Raw genomic sequence first — 21,296 nt, forward strand, 5'->3', positions numbered from 1 at the left:
TACAAGTAACAAAGGAATTGTTAATATTACCTTTCATTTTTCTATACACATGTATAGACTGTATGTAGTTTGATATTCTACCAATTAATGATAATTTTTCTGTCATCAAATTATCGCGTAAAAACTTGATTTCTTACAACACTGCAAAGGGCATATCCTGTAAAAATAAATGATGTCAATGAAAAGGGAATGCAGAGCAATAAAAATGAATAAACTAGGACTCAGCTTAGTTTGGGTTCTGCGAGTAGGCTGGCTACAAGGCCCGTCACCCAAGTAGAGGTACCTTTTGGGGGCAGGAGATCCCTGGTAGCAGGAGGGAAAAACCGTGAGTGGGAAGGGAAAGAGGAGACACAGTGTCAGGGTGGATTTTTAAGGGTTCTTCTGGGGCTCAGTTCTGCTGGGATCCCCTGAGAAGTCCCTCTCGTATGCAGCGTGCGTCTGAAATTGCCCCCTGGAGAAGGAAGGACGGCAGGCTGGACATCCCCCAGCTCCTGTGCCCCAGTGATGGAGGCATTAATTCTTTTTTTAATTGTTTTTTAATTTTTTTATTTTTAGGGAGGGAAGGGAGGGAGGGAGAGAGAGAGAGAGAGAGAGAGAGAGAGAGAGAGAGAGAGAAAGAAACATCAATGTGCGGTTGCTGGGGGTTATGGCCTGCAACCCAGGAATGTACCCTGGCTGGGAATCGAACCTGGGACACTTTGGTTCGCTCAATCCACTGAGCTATGCCAGCCAGGGGAGGCATTAATTCTTTTGAATTTCCAGGCTGGGCGCTCATGCATGTCAGCTCTGCTGTGGCAAAGAGGAAAAGAAAAGGTCTGTGCTTAGGTTGGTAGGTTGTCCCGTGAAGTGATCTGAGCTGGCACAGAGCTGCCCTTGTAACTGAGGCCGAAATCAGACTTGGGCCAAGGGAGGGTGGCTGCAGGTCCCGGCAGCATCTCCAAGTGCATCTCCTTGGGTCAGCTTCACAAACAACGCTGAGCAGAGAAAGCAAATTGCAGGAAAATACATATACTATGACATTGTTATACACACTTATACAAATGTGATAGATATGCAGATTTGTTCATGAGAATGATCACCAAGCTTTGGGTAGTGGCCTCCTAGGGCAGGGCGAGTGGGGCGCGCCTCATGGAGGGGTGTGCTGGGGCCTGCAGCTCTTCATACCGTTGTATTTCTTCACTTGCATTGGTGGTTATATTGTATTATTTTTCTGTCTCCCCTGTTGTGTTTGTTTTTGTTGGAAATATTTTCCTTATAAAAAGTGTATCTAAAATTAATGCATTACTGAGCTTAACCAGGGGAAGGAAAAATAAATGTTCCTACTTTTATTTTTTTATTTGTTTTAAAGACAAGCTTGGGCCCAGCTTATAAGAAAGGAAACAGATCATCCTGAAGATGTCAGGATGATATTAAGACAAAAGGCATTCACACTTAAGCAGGATTACTCCCTCCCACTCTCCAAGTATATGTTGAAACTCCTGAGCTAATTACCTTAGAATGTGAGGCCCCTCCACTGGGTAGCTTGTGTGGCAGGCTTGAGTTTCTTAAAGGCAAAGAGCTTTAAATATTTGCATCCAGGAGCTTTTAGTCAGCTGCTTTTTATCTAAGCAAAGGAGTTATTTCTCAAGGAAATATCTCGAGAGACTCCTGAAATACTGCATTGCCCTTAAAAGTAGTAAAAAGCCATAGTAAGGGATGCTTCAACAGAGGAATGAATGTTATGAGAGAGTTGAATCTGAGAATGCCCTTGCATCACCCTTGCATTGTGGTGGAAAGCAAGCCTGTCCCCATTGTGGTTTGGCAGTCCCTGTCTAGGGGGCTGTGGTCTTGGTGGCCCAGGTGCTCGAATGTATGAGCTCAGAAGTGTTTATTTTTATTTTTTCAAAAACCATGCTATTGAGGGATGATTGACATACAACAAATGACACATTAAAACTGTACAGTTTGAAGGCAATAAAAGTAAAAATAAATAAGTGGGGTGACATCCAACTCAAAACTTTCTGCACAGCAAAGGATACCATGACCAAAAGGAAAAAGCAACCTATGAATGGGAGAAAGTATTTGCAAGCCATATGTCTGATAAGGGGCTAATATCTACAAAATATAAAGAACTCTTATAAATCAAGCAAAAAAGAAGAAGAATCTGGCTGAAAAAATGGGCAGTTCATTTAAATAGACATTTTTCCAAAGAAGCTGTACAGATATGAAATGTGCTTGACATCACTAGTCATCAGGGAAATGCAAATCAAAACCTCAATGAGATACCACCTCACACTTGTTAGAATGGTTATTATCAAAATGATAAGAAACAACAAGTGCTGGCAAGGATGTGGAGAAAAGGAAACCCTTGTGCAGTGTTCATGGAAATGTGAATAGGTACAGCCACTGTGGAAAACAGTATGGAGGTTTCTCAGAAAGATTAAAATTAGAACTACCCTATGATCCAGCAGTTCCACTTTTGGGTATTCAAGAGGACAAAAATACTAACTCAAAATAGCCTGTGCCCTCTTTTTTTTTAACTTTTTTTTTTTCTTTTATTGATCCCACAGAGAAGGGAAGGGAAGGAGAAAGAGGGAGAGAAACACCAATCAGAAATTGAACCCATGACCTTTCAGTTTGTGGGATGACGCCCAACCAGCTGAGCCACACCGGCCAGGACCACCCTCGTGTTTACTGCAGCATTATATACAATAACCAGGACATGGATTATTGATGTAACCATCCTTTGATGGATGAATGTGATTGGTAGTTGTCAGAGGCAGGAGGTGGAGGGTGGAGGAAATGAGTGAAGAGGATTAAAAGGCATAAACTTCCAGTTACAAAATAAATAAGTCACAGAGATGTAGTTTACAACATGGTGACTATAGTTAATAATACTGCATTGAGTATTTAAAAGTTGCTAAGAGAGTGCTGTATTGCACCTTGAAAGTTACAACCAGAAAAAAAATTGTCAGTATCTATGATGACACGTTAATGACACTTATTGTGGGAATCATTTTGCAATATAATTTTAAATATTATACAAATATTAAAAATAGGATAAAAGTGATTGTATTCACTGAACTGAAGGCAAATCTTAAGTTCTCAACATCAGTAATGCGCCTTGTTTTCCCTATTTTGCTCTGAGTCTCTGATTGTCAGAATGATAAACAAAACTACAGCTTGATAGGTTTTGTTATATATGCATACATACACACATTTATTCATGTATGCAGACATTGGGAAATCACTACCGTAACCAAGATAGTGAACACATCATCCAGCCCCAGAAGTTTCTTTGTGCTCTGTAATTTCCCCCTCTCCTTCTTCCCGGCCCACCTGGCCCACCCTGCCCCCAGGCGCCCGTCGGCTGTCTGTCGCCACAGGTCACTTTGCCTTCATTAGAGTCTGACGCAGTCGGAACCATACAGAATGTGCTGCTTTGTTGTTTGTCTCCCTTTACTTAGCGTAACTGTTGTGAGAGTCACCTTCTTGTCGCCTGTATCAGTGTTTCATTCCTTTCTTAGTGTTGAGCGGTACTTCATTGTACGGATTCACCGTAATTTGTTTATATATTCTTCTGCTGATGACATTTGGGTTGTTTCCAAATACAGCCACTATGAACATCGTACAAGACTATGTGTGGACATAGTTCCTTTTTTTCTGAGTGGATGGTTAGATCATATGGTAGGTATATGTTTAACTTTTTAAGAAATTGCCAAACTGTTTTCCAATTTTTCCATTTTCTATTTCTACCAACAGTGTATGAAAGTTCCATTTCTTGTACATCCTAGCCACAAGAAGTGTTTTTTCTTGAAGAACAGTATTTTAACTTGGTTGGTAAAAGCAGCTGTGGTTTTAGTCACTTTTTAATTTCTCTGTCCACCACCACAAAAGTTTTCATTTTCACTGTTAATAGATTCTGGTTCCAGCTGTCTCAGGAAGGCCCTGAGGCTCACTCTGACCAGGCTGGGTGGGTTACCCCTCCACAACCAATCGCTGGCCAGGGTGTTTCTTGGGATTGGCTTAACCCAGATCATGTGTCCTACCTACCGCCAACCCCCAAATCTGGGACACAGGGGCGAATGGCCCTCAGGGTGGCTTCTCACACTGGATCACTGCTCCAGTAGGTTGCTATTTGTTCTTTAGAACCCCCCTTTCTTTTATGAAACTCCGGTGTCACTGGCTGTGGTATTATATGGCCTGTGACTTAGGGTAATCACCTCTGTCCCCTCCTTGAAGCAACATTACCTCTTCACCTCACAGGCAGATCAAAGAGGGAAAAAAAAAACATGTAAATTTTAGCAAGCTTGAGGTTTCATTTAAGCTGTCTATATAATTACAAGGTGTTAGTTAGCCTTAGATGTAAAATAAAATCTGACTTCAAATTTAAGTGGTATCCATGCCTTATAAAAATACCAGGTACTTTAATTTGTGATCCTTAGTCTTGTAGACTTGTTGGATTTCCATCTAAAGAGGGTGCAAAATGGCAGTTTCATGAAAACAACAGGTACTCCCATCCCCCTTTTTTATGAGAAAGAGTTGGAAGAAAGAATGAATGTGTGAGAAATCGGGGGTTTGATTGCCTTCCAGGATCCGTGTTGAAGGAGAGGAAAATGTTGCTCAGCCACAGTGACTTTCCCCAATTAAAAACTAAAAAAAGATCGTGGTTATGGGGTTTGGACTTCTGACAAACCAGCAGCCTTAGTTGTCTTGAGTGTTATTCCAGATTGGAAGATTCTGTTAGGGGGAAAGTGGAAGCTTCGAGAATTCCTTGTCAGACAGTTAGAGTGGCTCCTCATCACAGTCCCAGCTGGAGGAGGCCACCCTATTCCCCGATGAGCTGACCACGCGTGGAGTTTGGCCCAGCACGTCTCGGCGTGGGGCAATAGCATGGGACGGGTTTTTATTGGGAGTAACTTTCTACAGTGTTGCACTTTCGGATGAGACCGTCCTTTTCTCACTGGTGATGTCACCAGGGCCTCTGTTCCACAGAGCTTAATTGTTGTGCACCCATACTTTTAAGCCTCTTAATTAATTGACTCAAGACTTAGCAAACGTGCTTCTTAAAATAATGAATCTGTGGCCTCAAGTGCTCCTGGCTGGGGTAGAAATGGATCCTGGAACATGAACTAGGAGAACATGGAGAAGGCACACCTGGTCCTTGTTGACTGTGCTCTTCATCAGCTTTGTCTTTGGGCCTCAGTTTCCTTATCTGTAAACTTTGAGCCTTGACCCAGGATCAGGGTCGGCAGACAGCTGGCTCTGGTCCTGCCCTCTTTTCTCGCCACGGCAGTCCTGAGGCTCTTTCCCACTGACCATGGTGCTCCAGGCGGCCCTGTGGTCCTGGATATGAAATACATTTAAGGCCTCCACGAAACTTTATATAACGATTTGATTTGTTTACCCTGTGAATAGCCTACAGAGTACATGATGTCCAGTGGGCTGCTGGTGTTGGCCTCAGCGCTCATTCACTTCAGCTGCACCAAACCCCATACTGCTGACGGCACTTCTCTCCTTCACCTCCCTGTGCCTTGGCCTTGATCTTCCCTCTGCTGGACTACCCATTTCCCTGGAGCTCAGGAACCAGTCCAGATGCCTCTTCCCTCGTAGAAGCCCCACTCAAATCCCCATAGAGAGTTAGTCATTTCCTCTCTGTTGCTCTCACAGCACTGTCCACACAGATTATCAATATAGTGGTAGTACAATGGCCACGAGACTGTTTCTGACCACAGCCCTCCCAGAGCAGCCTCTGAGCCCTTTGGTTTTCTTTTTTTAGATGAAAAGATATTTTACTATTATTCTGCTATATAACATAGTAGTGAGTATACTTGATTGCATTTTCTCAAATGGCAAATGAGACCCAGGATAACACTTCTGTTTGATTACTGCAAAACTCATTATCATCTGTCTCTCAGAGGATTCCGTTTCTTACAACGTCTATACTGTCCACCAGCAGTGCTTAGTAGTAAAGAACATTTTGCTAGGTTGTTCTAGCAACACTTTTGAAACAAAGGGTTCACCTTTTTCGTTTAATCTGTTGTACTTGATCCTGTGTTTCTTCATAATTATGCACAGGATCTGGCCGAGGGGTAGGTTCTGTGTGTTCATAAGGAGTGTCCACAGAAGGACGGCAGCAAACTGTCAACCTGCCATCATATGTCAAAGCAAGCTCCACTCTGCAGTTATAATCATCTGGAAGAGAAGAATATGTGGATTTATGACAAACACAACGTAAAGCTCCATTTTGAATGAGAAATAAATGTTTCAAGATAGTTCTGTTTGATATCGCCGGTTTCACGATAGCAACCACTGCCGTGCAGCCCCTGCTGCTGCTGCTGTGGTGACTCAAGGTGCTTATCATTATCAGCTGGTATGGAAAAAGATAATTTGAAGAGAAAAAGCTTTTAAAATTTGCTTCTAGGCATACCTACATTTATTTCAAAAGGAAATTATAGAACAGGATCATCAGTAGAAAACTACTATCACTTGACATAAAGAACAAGTAACTATAAAATAAAATCAATGAAAACAGCAGTGGTAATAAATTCTTGAGACTATTGTTGGAGACCCTGAGTTTGAGGCCTCCTTAGAATCAGAATCGGAGGCTTTGTGAATCACCTCAGTTCCAGCTCCTCAGTCACCTGCTTTGTCTGTTCTGCCCCTTCTTGGGCAAGGCTGTGCTCTCAGCAGGACCAGCACCTGGGAGAAACTCAGATGTTGTTGACCAATTTTTACTAATAGCAGCAGCCCACGTAAGTGCCTTTGCTGACTGCTGGAAGTTAGAATTGCATAAGGATTATCAGAACCATGAAGTTGACAAGCAGACACGTGTGGCTGTGGTTGGTAGGACTCATTTCTGTGCTTTGCTGGTTAGGGCTTGATAGATGAAAAATCATATAGAAAACTGATTCCACCCTTGAGCAAATTCTCATGAGAAATGGTCTGAGCTTTGTTCTTTGCTGTGTAGGGGAGGGCCCATGATGTGGACACCCCATTTCCTAGGTGGGAAAACTGATGCCTAGAGGTTAACAATTAACCTGGGGCAAGTCTGACTGAGGTGAAACTAGGTTACCACCCAACACCTTGTTTTCCTAGCTAGTGCACTTCCTACCAGACTTCATTTCTACTGTAATTTAAGCTGCCGAGTGACAAAAACCACAACACCTACCTAAACCGAACAGAACTAGCCTTCTTGGGCTCTGAAAATGGAAACTTATTGAGTGTTCTTTTCCTTGCTAAGGATTCAGAAATGCTCTGATTTGCTCTTGGAAGGATGCCAGTAGCTTTATTCTACTTTTTGCCCAGAACAGTACCCTGTTTTTGTTTTGTTTTGTTTTTATTTGTTTGTTTTTGTGGGTGGAAAGTCTCAGGTTTTGGCCTCAGCTGTTCAACAGCAGTACCTGCTCCCAGCAAGGAGGTGAGATCTCACATTGTGAGGAACAGCATAGAAGCAAGCCAGATCCTTGGGGTGCTGGGATAGGAAAGCCTCCGGTGCTGTGCTGAAGCGTCTGACCTATTCAGCTCTCCTGCAGGATTAGTGTTTGATGAATAATAGTACACCGAGACCCAGGGAGCAAAAGCAAATAGGACAGTCACTGAAACTGCAGGGGAGAGTGAGTAAAAAGTTACGTTCTACCCTGTGGAGCTGGCCTCTGGCCAGCAACCCGGTGGCTGCTTACATCCCACTCATGGAGCCATTGGCCTCTTGTTAAGGTGGGTGGACAGCCTCCTAGTCTATGCTTGCTAGACCTGATTGTGTGGGGGGGCGCTTAGATCTGAGGACATGGTTCCTTTAACACATACTCCCCCTCCATCCCATTCATATGTGAGGACTACATATATCTTATTTTTGTCTCTCTAAATTTTGCCCTAAATCTTTATTGTTTTTTAAGATCACAAAATTGACACATACTTGTTAAGTTTTTTTTTAAGATTTTATGTATGTATGTATGTATGTATGTATGTATTTATAGAGGGTAAAAGAGAGAGAGAGGGAGAGAAACATCAGTGTGTGGTTACCTCTCACATGCCCCCTACTGGGGACCTGGCCTACAACCCAGGCATGTGCCCTGGCTGGAAATTGAACCAGCAACCCTTTGGTTCATAGGCCTACACTCAATCCACTGATTTACACTAGGGCCTTGTTTTATTTAAGTTTGATCATTTTGGAAACTTAATTAGAACATTATTTGAGTGCTAGCCATACATAGTGATTGGGTTCCTACCACGTACCAGGCAATTTTTTATGCCTCATCTCAGTTAACCCTCGCTCGAAGTCTGAGGAATAGTGTTAATCCCCATTTTACAGATGAGAAAACCATGACTCCATTTAAGGTCACCCAGCTTGTAAGCAAGTGGCTGAGCCAAGTGCCAGGTCTGGAGGAAGTCTGGAGACCAGAGCTCTGTGTGGTGACAGAGGATTTAACTTGATTTAGAATCATTTTACTTATATTACAGTGAAGAAAAGCCATAGGATTATTCTCATTTATAAAACAAGAAGGCATGTTAGCAGAGATTTCCGAAGATGAGTTGTCAGGTGTGTGCACCCCTCTGAGGCAGCAGAGTGCCCCTGGACTGCTGGGTTAGTCTCTGAGCCAGAGGGTAGTTGTCGGGCTAGGATGTGGCAGGTCTCAGAGGGTTGGGGCTGGGCTGGGAGGTTCCTTGTCTTCTTTCTTTCTTTCATTTTTTAAAAAGATTTTTTTTATTTTTAGAGAGGCAAAGGAAGGGGAAAGAGAGGGAGAAAAACATTGATTGGTTGCTTCTCGCCACCCAGGCATGTGCCCTGACTAGGAATTGAACCCATGACCTTTTGGCATGCAGGAAAATACCCAACCCATTGAGCCACACTGGTCAGGGCCTCCTTGCTTTTCTTGAACAACCCTTTCCCACAACTCACACCACCAGTGGGACAGGCCCATGAGCTCTAAGCCAACCTCTTCATTCCTTAGGTTCCAAATAATAGATAATTTATCCACCCCCATTGCTTTGGTATCTTAGGCCACTGGAAAACAGACATACCTGCCTTAAATATGTGCCTTGAGCTAACAACTTTAACTACAGCCTTGGGATCTGCAGACTCTTGATTTAGCAAGTTGAGATTAAAGCAGTTGTGTGATTGTACGGGTCATCTGGGCTGTGCTTTTCAAACCTACCTCACAAATCCTTGTTGGACTTGTCTTTGTGAATTCCCCTAAGGGCCTGCAGCCTATATTGACTGTGGCTGGTTGGGTGGACCCAGCTTTACAACTTAGCTGTTAAGCAGCGCCTGTGTGGGGCTCATCCAGCTGGGTTGCCCCGAGTGTCTCCATGGCTTGCATTTTAGAGAGTTCTGAGACTCATTAGAGGGGTAGAGATTTTAGCATTCTTGAGATTCTTTCTGTGGCCAGTTTGGCAAACCATTTCATTTCTTCAGTTTCCCAATTGACCCCATTCTTCCCCTTGCCCTTCAAGGGACTGTCTTAGGTGCAGGCCAATTTTGCATTCTTGGCAAAGCCACCTGTGTTTGGCTTGCGTGGGTTTTCTGCAACCTAGGTTGAAAAGTCTTCTCAAATCCTGAACAATTCTTGATTCATACCAGTCTGGTTTTCCAAATTGTCCCGGAAACCGGCTGTAGTGAACTTGGCCTCCTCATTCACACTGGGTAAACCTCAGATTTGCTTTAGCTCCATTTGATTAGTTTTTGTTGTTGTTTGTCCACCTTTCGGGAGCTTCATTGTCCATAGATTTATTCCCTTTCATCTCAGGCCACAAAGCAGTTCTCAGATTCTTACCCAGTTGGCTGTTTTGTGCTGGGAATGTTTATAGCCTAAGCATGGTGCTGTGAGGGAATGAATCTCAGGGAGCCAAGGATAGGACCATGTCCTATTCTTGTCCAAGGTCATAAAACTTCTCTTCAGTTTTCCTGATGGGGCTGGGTGGGAACTGGGGAATCTCATGGACTTCTGTTTGCATATTGGGTAATTTTGAGAAAAATATGTCTTAAACTCTAACTGTATAGAATGGATAAAACATTTTGGTAATTTATTAGGCACCATTCTTTTAAGTACAAGTCAGAGGAACTTAGTTGAGCTAACTTAAATGAAAAAGTTGTTTTTTGTTAGGATGGTTTTATCAGGATTTTTTTTTAGTGGCAAGTGGTAGAAAACTTTTTGAAACTATTTAAAGACAAAAGAAGGGACTGCTGTCCCAGTAGCTGCAAAGTCCCATAGTAGGGCTACCCCCAAGTGTGGTTGGGTCCCGAGGCTCAAATGGGTCATCAGGGTTTTATCTTTCTCCTCATCTCTACTGTGTCCCCTTGGGCTCCACATGGTGGCAAAAAGGCTGCTGCTTCTGTGGCCCTTTAGTCCTCCTAGAGCAAGCCCAGCCAGAAGAGAAAAATTGAGTGAGAGTGACAACACAAAACTCTTTCCAGCCATTCCCATACAAAGTCCAGGGTTTGCTAATTAGGCCCCTTTGAATCATGTACCTAGCTCTCAACCAACCACTGTGCGTAGGGGTGGCCTCTACCAGATGGGCACCCCTCCCCCACTGTACCAGATGGGCATCGGAAACAACAATGATCCCTACAAAGCATCTAACCAATGATCCTCATCATGGTTCACAGACATAGGGCAGTCCTACAGAGGCCTCAGGAAGATGGGACCAGGAAGCAGAAAGCCAAGGGTATGGCCTCTGTTTTCCCTGGTGTCTACCTTGTTCCCCTCTCTCTCCCTGTACGCAGATGGGCTCCACTAGCACTGCACACAACATGGCTGCCCATGGCTCCCGGCTGTCTACAGTTTACTCAGTCCAACTATATGCTGGGACCTCAAAGGAGAAAGTGATTCAGCTCCCTTTGGAGGTTCCACCCCAATCCATTCAGCTGTGGAGGCTGAGGCTGGGCCCTTACAGACATATCTGGGGGGTGGAGCTTGTTCTTGGGGAGGCGATGTAGGCTGATGGTCCAGAAGGGACAAATGGGTGTTTCTCCTTATCTTACTTATTATCAACAGCTTGGACGTAGCTGTTCATAATAAATAGTACCTAGGGCCTCTCTTCCAACCTAGGAAAATGTTGGGTAAAGTTCCCGACATTCAAGTGCCCAGCTATGTGGATTCGTGCTTCCTGCCTGGAAGCGAGGCCCAGGATTAGCACCTTGGGACCACTTGAGCTTTCCTTTCTGCTTCTTTCTTCAGAGGAGATGGCACTGTCCTAGAGCTATGAATGGGAATTTCCTTCTCTCAGGCCCAAGTCTGCATGGCTTTAGCTGGAAAAACCAAGTCAAAGAGTGCACTTAGGCCAAGGATTTCCCCAAACACTAATCAGCACTGATTACTTCCAGCATGTTGCCTTTGGCTCTGCAGAGAGTTTTGTCCACTGTGGCTTCAATGTCTGGCTCCTGCTGCCCAAAAGATGACAAATAAGTTTGTAGAGATGAGGCTGGGTGAAAGGGATGTGTCCCTTTGCCATCCTGAGCTTTACTAGGTGTGAAAAACCCTAATTACCAGACCTGTAGGTCATTGGCTGGCCTCTCCCCTGGCATTCACACTGGGGTTGGAGTGGGGGGTCATAATATTGCTTGCTCAAAGGGAATCCTGAAAGTGTGTTGGGGATAATGTCTCTAAAAATCCTTGCTCAATGTTGAAAATGACCTTTCTTCTCTATCTTTATGTCTTTTGAATTGAGTCAGAATGCTAAGTATGAGTAGAGGTGCCATGTTATCAAGCCCCAAGACCACTATAGGATCACAAAATTTTGTAAACCTGAAACTTGATCTTCGATGAACCAAATGAGGTTTTGTCATGAAGTTAAGGGAAGTTCGATAACTCTGCTGTTTTGAAATAGTGGTAAAAGACTCGTAGTTGGTCCTCGTAGAATGTCTTGGAGAAACTAGAAATACTTCCTGGTCCAGCCCTGAGTTTACAGGCTGGAAGACAAAAGCTGAGAGAGGGACAGGACGTGCTCAGGGTCACACAGGGAGCAATGGAGGCTGGACCGGAACCCAGGCTTCTGGCCCCGGGTCTGGGGATTTGGCTTGTTGTAATCCTGCCTGCAATTGCCTTCTTCTAGGAAGAATAAGGCAGACCTCATAGCTTGGAGGAGTATATAGAATTTTCTTAAAAAAAAAAAAAAAGCCCAGCTTTATTGAGATATAATTCACACGCTGTAAAATTCACCTCTACAAACTGCACACTTTTTAGTATGTTCATAGAGCTGTACAGCTTTCACCACTGTATCATTTTAGAACATTTTTATCCCCCCAGAGAAACCCTGGTGTCCTGGTTAACAGTCACTCCACATTCCCCTCCCACCCCCAGGCCCTGGCAACCACTAAGTTATTTCTGTCTGTATGGATTTGCTGCATCTGGGCATTCATGTAGTAGAATCAGACATGTGGTCTGTTGCCACTGATTTTTTTCACTTAGCAGAATGTTTTCAAGGTTCATCCATGTTGTATACATCATTCCTTTTTATGGCCAAATGATGGAATCTATAGAGCTTGAATTTGAAAATAAAGCTGGAAAGTTTTCAGATTTATTTTTCCTTTGCCTGGTGGGCTTTTTCCTGGAAAGCCAGTCTCTACATGTGGAGATGAAATGGGGGATTTTCTCAACCTCCCTGAACCTGAGTAGTTGCTACTTTTCTTAAATGTTTTCACACCTGGGCGAAAAGTTGGTTCCTTGGAAGAAAGTGTGTTCTTTCTTGTATTGCCAAGAAAATGAATACATGTTAATTAACACAAACACTCAAGAGCCAGAGTTGTAATGAACTTTTTTCTTATATTTATTTTCTTATGTTTGACTTATGTATTATTTTTTTAATCCTCACTTGAGAATATGTTTATTGATTTTAGAGAGAGAGGAGAAGGGGGAGGGAGAGAGAAAGAGAGAGGGAGGGCAGGAGAAAAACAGAGAAACATTGACAAGAGAGAAACATGGATTGGTTGCCTCCTGTAACATCCTGATCAGGGATCCAATCCACAACCTGGGTTTGTTCCTTAACTGGGGATTGAACCTACAACCTTTTGGTGTACAGGATGATGCTCCAACCAACTGAGCCACCCGGCCAGGGCCCAATGCTTGACTTATTTAAAAAATTTTAATTTTAGTAATAATGTATTTTTCCCCTCCCTAAATTCCCTGGAAACTTTTAGTCCTACAGATAGCATGAAGGAATAGTGTAGACACTCCCATATAACCTACCTGTACAGTCTCCATTTCTTAATGATTTTGGTAAAATGTACATTCTGATTCTGAAGAGCAGTGGGCCTGAGAATGTGCTTCTGACAGAATTCCAGAGAATGCCAGTGCTATGCTGTCTGCAGACTAGACCAGGAGTTGCAGGGCATGGAATGTTCCATGTGCTATAATAGATTTGTCTCTTTGCTTGTGATTAAACTTGAGTTAAACATTTTTGGCAAGTTCACTTCCAAAGGTCAGGAGTGCTTCCAACTGCATCACACACACCAAGAGGTAAGGCACGTCCGACGATTTGTCCAGCTATCAGGGATGCTAAGTGCTATCTCTTGGTTCAAGTGGTGTTTCCCATTTGCATACACTCACACTAAAAAGTTACTTGCTGGTTATCTGAAATTCAAATTGAACTTTTTAGTGTAAGTATGTTCCAAATATGTGGCAGGCAGTTCTCTCATGTTACAAGTCACTGAGTGGGGCATATTTACACGAAATACTTATTGTTTATCTAAACTCATATTTAATTGGATGGTCTGTATTTTATTTGCAAAATCTGGCAGCCCTCGGTCCTGCCGCCTGCTCAGCAGTGCCCAGGTGTTCATGTTTGCTGTGAGCGGCCTTTGCAGCCCCGCACGCGTCCTGGGAGAGCTGCCGTGGCATCCCATCATGCTGCGGCTTTGGGTGCCTGGGTACGGGTCAGAATTAGCTAAACACGACCTCACCCCTGTGGAATGTGCTCTTGCTAGGTATTAGTGAAAAGTTAAACCTCTCTGGAGCCATTGTCAGAAGCTTGTCAGTGATGTCATCAGCTGGAAAAGCCAGCTTCCAGGCCTCAGGAAAAAGCTAGAAAGCCAGGGCTCCAGTTTTGGTAATAAATGGAAATGGAGTTTCACAGGTGGGGTGTGGAGGAATTTATTACAACAGGAAGCCTGATGGAGCCTCCCGCCTGCATGCAGCCTGCAGCCAGGTCTCTGCGTTCTGATGAACAATCAGAAGCTTCTGATGCAGCATGTGATCACACTGCTGGCCCAGTGCCGTGGAAAAATTGGCTCGTTCTCCACGGACACTTCAGGAGCTGCAAAGCGGGTGTCAGGACTGTTTTGCAGCTCTGAGCGGGGCCTTTAAATTGGGGAGGAAGGGAGGCTGATGTGGAAATTGTTCATTAGGCCGTTCAGAGTAGTTCTAGAAAATGCATACTTGATACCTGCGGGGCCCCGACCAGCTGACTCGCCTGGCCCTCTGCTGTGGGAGGCCCCTTGTGCAGAGGGAGGGAAAGTCCTCTGGATTTGGACACTTACAAAACCCTCTCTACCTTGTGAGTTGGAAGAAATAGATTGAGCTTTACAATTTTTTACATTTTATTTTTAAAGGGTCATTTGTTGTGCATGAGTGGGCCGTTAGACTAGGAGGGGTCCTGACTTTATTCAAGTGTTGATTGTGGTAACTGTATCCATTTAATTTTATTTGAAATCTACCATAAAATGTTCTGGGAAAACGTGGGTCCAGCGCTGGGGTTTCTGGTCCTGGGCTGGGTTTTGTACTCAGGTTTCTCTGGCCTGGTGGAGGTCCCACTTAAGCAGTTACCCAAGCTACTTTGGCCTGCACACGTTACCAGGTGTAAAAACTCCCCAGTGAGCAGGTGAGAGGCTCAGGGCTTGGCTACAGAAGGCCTGACCTCCATCTCACTTGGCTTTCTTGTCAAATTAGAATTTGGAAACATTGACCCTGAGCCTCCAGGTTGGCTGGCATAATGGGGAGGCTAAGACAGATTCTCTCTAGCCCCCTCTTCTTCCACATCATCCCCCTGGGGCCCCACCACTCACCTGTACAGTGGCCCTGGGCAAATAGCTTGGCCTCTTGAAACCTCTGTTTTGGCATCTGTAAAATGGGATAATATTTGGGCCTATTGCTTGTGAAATACTGCAGCCAGGGTGCTTGGATACATGAGTTGTTTACTCTGTGAGTGGCTGATATCAACTGTGCATTTGGAGGAAGTCCTCCGAAGAGTTGGGCCTGATCACATGTCTGTTTTAAATATATATATATATATATATTCACCTGAGGACATGCTTAGAGGGGAAGGGAGGGAGAGAGAGAGGGCGAAAAACATCGATGTGAGAGAAACTTGGATTGGTTGCCTCTCACACGTGCCCCAACCAGTATGTAATCTACAGCCCAGGCATGTTGCAGATTGTTGAACCCAGGACCTTTAGTTGACAGGACGACACTCCAACCAACTGAGCCACACTGGCCAAGGCTTACCTTTGCCTTTGAGTATGTCTGACCATTCACCTGTCTGACCCCTCTGTAAAATGGGCCTGTCGTGGGAGGGGCCAGGAACCAAGGGCAAGGCTTCTCCAATGAATGACTTGCCCCTCTCATTTGCAGCAGCTTCTCACCCTCTGTGTAAGATTTTATTATGAATGGGTAGTCTTTAAAAAAGAAAAACTGAAGCACAGTTCTTGGGGGGACCCCTCTGGCCCTCTGCTTACCCCTGCAGCATATTTATTCCAAGGGAATAGCAGCAGCATCTTTTTCGTAGAATGTGGTTTCATTCCTTTAAGAAAAGTGGTCCCTCGCATCTGAGTGTGAGAAAGGAGGCCTGACCCAAAAGTCTCGGACGCAGCGAGTTCCTGAGTATACTTGCTTTTCTCTTCCCTCGTTCACCTCTCTTGGGGTTTGCCTCAGGCCCATTTGCAATTGAAGAAGGGGTTGTCCTCTTGGGCGAGGATTTCGGTGTGATCAAATTCATATGAGGTCTGGTTGCCAACAGTGGTTCCGAACCCTGGCCGCATGGCTGCACCTTAGAACCAACTGGAAAGCTTTCAACATTACTGACCTCCCTGGCCTGACCCCCAAGACACACTCATTTTTGTTTTCTTTTGGGAAGGGGCAGTGTTGCTTCTTCTTTTTTTTTATTTTTATTTTTTTTTAAAAGCTTTCCAGATGGTTCCAGTGTGTAGCCAGGCTTGAGACTAGAGTGATTTCTATGAGCCACAGAAGTGTTGAGGCTTGAGAAGAATGTTGGACAAGCGAAGCCTGAGGTGGGCCCAAGGTCACAGTCGGCATTAACAGCAGCCTAACCCTGACCTGACTGGATGGGGTCATGGGGAGAGACTCATTTTATTTTACTCATACTTTGACTGTAATCAGAACTGATTGCAACAGGGTATTTTATAACTAGGGAAAATGGGTAATGATGAGGAAAAACACTTCCTATATGAGGGATAACCCCCCAAAAAGCCAGAATTATCTTCTGGAGGGCAGGCCCCTTATAGGACAGGTTTCCCCACTGGGGGAGTGTTCTAGGAGCCCATCTGAATCAGTGTACCAGCTGGTGCTGTTGTGAGAGGCTGCATTCAGCTTCAGTGATTTTTTTTTTTTGAAGACTCAGTGCATTTGCCCATTTCATGATGGGTGATTTATGAGTGCCACCTGATCACACCACAGAGTGTTCAGCAGTTTGAGACCCAAAACGGCAAGATCACTGTGCTCCACCCTCCCAATTCACCCCATCTAGCCCTGAGTGACTTTTTTTTTTTGTTTCTCCGAATGAAAAAACCCCTCAAAGGGAAATGTTTTGCTGATATGGAACAGGTGAAACAAGAAATGGCAGAAGCACTAAGAGGCATCAAAATCAACAAGTTCAAAAACTGTTTTGAGCAGTGGGAAAAATTCTTGATGGGTGTATTGCATCAAATGGAGAGTACTTTGAAGGTAACTGAAGTTTAAACATGTAAGAATAAATACACAATTTTTAAGAACTATATTCAGGTATTTTGTGGTCCCCCCTCATATATCAGCAACAACTTATGACATGACTGGGATTCCTTCTATTAAGAACTTCCAACAGAGCAGCCACAGTTCAAAGCCATCCTTTAAACCTAGTTTGGTTTAAAATGGCCCCTGCCCACTCTGGAGCTCCCTCCACTGCGGGGCGGCTCCCTCCTTCCCCCCGCCCCTCCCTCCCTCCCTCCGAGGGCGGGTGTGACTGCTAACAATGGCTTAGTCACCTGGCACCCAGCCTGGTGAGTAGGAGAGCTGAGTAAAAGGGGAAACAGTGCCTTGGGTCAGAAAACTGGGATAACAAATGGCCAGATTTTCTTATCTGTTCAGAGAATCCCCAGAAGCTGGAGAAACTGCAGTTTATTGACTGTTTTGTGTGCAGCGGCCTTGACATTTACGAGGGTGGCACTTTGTCATCTGAGCAGTCAGAGCAGCAGCCCACAGCTTTCTCGGGCTGGTGGATGCCTTCCGTGTGCACTGACCCCCTCCAAGTGACTTAAAGTGCTAGTGCGGTCAGAGGCCGGGGAGCACAGCTGTTGTGTCAAGGTCATGCCCACTGGTCCTAAATGAGACCATATGAAAGGCTGGTGCTGGAATCCCACGGTCACCATGGTGTTTCTGCACTTCTGCCCCTGCCAAGTCTAGTGCGTATGCCTCCTCCACCCGCTGTGTTCATGGAGCATTTGTATCTACCAGGAGGCTGCTATTTATATCTCTTGGCACTGTGCTGAGTGCTCTCCATTCCTGCCAGGTGTAGGCATTTTCAACTGATTTTACAAATGAGGAACACCAATGCTTTGGGGAGGTGAGCTCTTGTGGTGGTGGGATGGGATGTTAACCCAAGTGGCTGTATCCCTTTATAGTACAAATATGAAATTCATCTGGACTTTAGATGTTTTACCTTAATCTAGTCTCCAGCCACTAAAAAAACACAAAACTTTTAGACAGGTTATATTAGGTACTCAGCTGTAATTAAAGTGTGTTCATTTTACAAATTTAGTGCATTCTTGTTAATTTTAAAAGCCCTGTGCTAGGGGGCGTAGCCTTATCTTTAAATGTCTTAGAGTGAAGAAAGCAGACAGAATGCGTACACTAGCTGCCATGGCACGTTTTATAGGACAAGGTTCCTTATACCGCCTCCCAGAGAGGCGTGACTTCAGAGCAGCACATTTCACTGGGGTGTCAGGGAAGGTGGTAGCAAAGGTGGGGTGGGGGAACAGTGCGGTTTAAAGGGACAGATTCAGGAGACAAAGGATGTTCTGGGCTGCAGAATTGCCAGGGCAGGGAAGGGCCCTGAGTGGGAAGTGCGGGAGTGTGAGAGTGCCTGGGACCACCCACTGACTGGCCCTTGGTGAGGTTGGGATCATCCACTGTGCTGTTGACTGTTGCCTGGGGTGTGGAGAGCTTCAAAAGGGGGATGCCAAAGAGCTTCAGTTTGACTGTGCTGTCCACTAGCCACATGTGGCTAGTTAAGTTTAAATTAATTAAAATTAAATAAAGTTTATAATTTAGCACCTCAGACACACTAGCCACATTTGGAGCACTCAGTTGCCATGTGTGGCTTGTGGCCACTGTACTGGACAGCGTGCATATACACACTGCAGTCACCACAGAAAGGCCTGTTGAACGGTGGCGCTGTTAGACAGTGATGCTGCTGAGCAGACTACAGCCTGTGGGCCCAGTCCGGCCCTGTTTTTGTAAGTAAAGCTGTATTGGCACACAGGCCACGCCCATTCATTTGCATAGTATCTGTGGCCACTTTTTCACTGTGATGGTATGTTTGAACAGTTGCTACAGAGACTATATGGCCCACAGAGTCCGAAATATTTATTCTCTGGCCCTTTACAGAAAAACTTTGTCAACCCCTGCTGTGGACCAAAGGGAACAAGCTAGGATTAACAGCAACGATTGAACTTATGGCCTGAGAGGATAACTTGGAGGTGATGGTGGGCCTGATGGGCAGCGGGAGTCATCCATTTGCAGTGACCTCCTGGGATCCCATGAAAGGTGACTGAGGCTTGCCCCATCAAGGACAGTCCCACTAATCGGTGGTCCATTCAACAAAACCTGCCCATCACTGAAATCTTTACACTCCTTGGTTCTAAAAATTATGAATTGGAGCCAGAGTTCTTCACTTAGTGTATTTTGGACACTTTGTCTCTCTGAACACTGCATTCTTTTCTTGTGAAACAGATTTCCCCTCTTCACATAATTTGATATTCCGACTGCCCACATCAGGATGACCCCCCTCTTTGTACATCTTAAACAGGGGTCTAAATAACATGTGGTGTTGTATTGAAATACAATTTTCAGGAATAAATTTTTGAGATATAGTAGTAAATGCACATTAGTATTAAAATGTTTAGTGATAAGACCTAGTAGCAAGTCTAATACTGTCACAATTTTGATGTAGTGATGTATGCCAATACTGTAATGTGATGGGGAAAGATCTGATTTCTTTGGTGACAAAATCTCACAGGTGTTGCTAATAATACACCTGTGTTTTATGGTCTACCTTCATGATAGAAAGATATGCTACATTTTACTTAGGGATTACTAAAAGCAAAGATTTAACTTTTTTGACAACCAAGGCAAGGTGGCAGATGTGTTAGATTTCACAAGGCCAGAGGCAAAGATTTCACCATGGATGAGAATGGAGACCAGAGCATCCACAAACTGAAGGAAAAGTGAAGAAATGGAAGGGCCACAGCTTTGGCTGTGATGGGTCTTGGGGGCAGATGTGTGATGGTTGTGACAGCGCGGAGCAGCATGGAGATGAACCTGGACCATTACACTGTTGAAGTTGGATTCTCTTTGTCACTGCAGTCCATGAGGAAGCCGTCCAAGAAGACATTCATGACAAATCTGCAGAGTATGGGTGAATAAAAAACATCCACCTCACCCTGGATGGGCATACAATACCTGAAGTGGGGGGTATATGCTAGCTGAGTATGAAACATGCAAGGAGGCCCAGGCTTCTACGGAGGGACTCAATAGCCAGGATTTGGTGGGACAGCCGATCATCATGGACTGGTGTTTTGTTCAGGGTCCACCCAAAGACAAGAGAGAGAGAGAGATGGCTGAAGACACCACAGGAGTACAGACCCGAGGCATCGCTGATGGGTCCTCTGTTGTCCAGGTATTCTCTCCAGAGATTCCACTGACCATGCAGGCTTGGAGGAATAGTGCTGGGATGGAACTCACGGTTTACATTTAATCTCTTACCCTATTGCTTAGTGGTTGGTTGGTTGGTTTGTCTGTTTTTGTTTTTTTGGGTTATGAATAAATGCCCCATTTTTATTTTCTTAAAAAAAAGATTTAACTTTTTTCTTATTCAAGTTCATAGATTACTCCCCTGCCTCCCCCCCCCCCCCCCCCCGCCCACACACACACACCTTCCTTTGCTAGAGCCGCTGACTTAGACCATCAGTCATAGGAAGATGTGTGGCAATTGAAGGTGGTGGCTTGTGTTGCTAAATGTCCTGGACATTTGGCTTTATAGTTGATCTTGTGGGAAGTGGAACTATCTACTTTGTGAGAAATTCTTTACAGTTATCATAAAGCATGATGCCAAAGGGCAAGGGAAGAGGCTGAATCTTGGAAGATGGCTAAGAAAGAGCCAGAGAGTGAAAGGCAGAGAGGCGGGTGTTTTAAGTAGAGGGATCAGTTTGTGCAGAGACCTGGAGGCTCTTACACTTGGATTTTCTACCAGAAGCAGGAGCATGGCGTCAGGGAGGGCAGGGCAGGGAGACAGGCAGAGATCGGCTGTGAGGGGCATTGTGACCCTGCTGAGTTTGGACTTTGTCCAGACTGCTGGAATGTTTTAAAACCTTAGGCCCTGAACCTTTCATATCAAATACAATAAAACACACCCATCTCTTACACTTAAAAAAAAAAAGGTGTGTGTTTGTATGTGTGGCTATAAAGTAATTTGAAAGGTTTTAAGAAAAATAGTTTTGCTTTTATTTGTATTTGTGCTTTTTTAATTATGTGGTCATGACTGCTTTATTTTATAGTTGATTGATTTCTCAGCAGTCATAATGCACACTTGGGAATTCTTTTTTTTTTTTTTAGAAATGTCTTTTTTTAAAAGATTTTATTTATTTATTTTTAGAGAGGGAAGGGGAAGAGAGAGAGAGAGAGAAACATCAATGTGCAGTTGCTGGGGGCCAGGGCCTGCAACCTAGGCATGTGCCCTGACTGGGACTCGAACCTGTGATGCCTGATTCGCAGCCCAATCCACTGAGCTACGCCAGCCAGGGCACTTGGGAATTCTTGATGTGAAAAAACTAACTTGTGACTCATTTTCAAATGTAATATAGTTTTTGTGAATACGAAATTTAATGATTAGTGGAA

General features: G+C 44.4%; 1 protein-coding gene and 2 pseudogenes across 1 annotated transcript in view; 2 read left to right on the plus strand and 1 right to left on the minus strand.

The window, feature by feature from the left end:
* The window catches only part of FLNB (filamin B), a 140,598-nt gene that overhangs the window by 17,402 nt on the left and 101,900 nt on the right, over positions 1 to 21,296 (plus strand).
* LOC118501650 lies at positions 5,187 to 6,718 on the minus strand (annotated as a pseudogene).
* On the plus strand, positions 18,884 to 20,227 carry LOC114501779 (annotated as a pseudogene).

Source organism: Phyllostomus discolor, chromosome 7, assembly GCF_004126475.2.
Source record: "Phyllostomus discolor isolate MPI-MPIP mPhyDis1 chromosome 7, mPhyDis1.pri.v3, whole genome shotgun sequence".
NCBI classification, from domain to species: Eukaryota; Metazoa; Chordata; class Mammalia; order Chiroptera; family Phyllostomidae; genus Phyllostomus; species Phyllostomus discolor.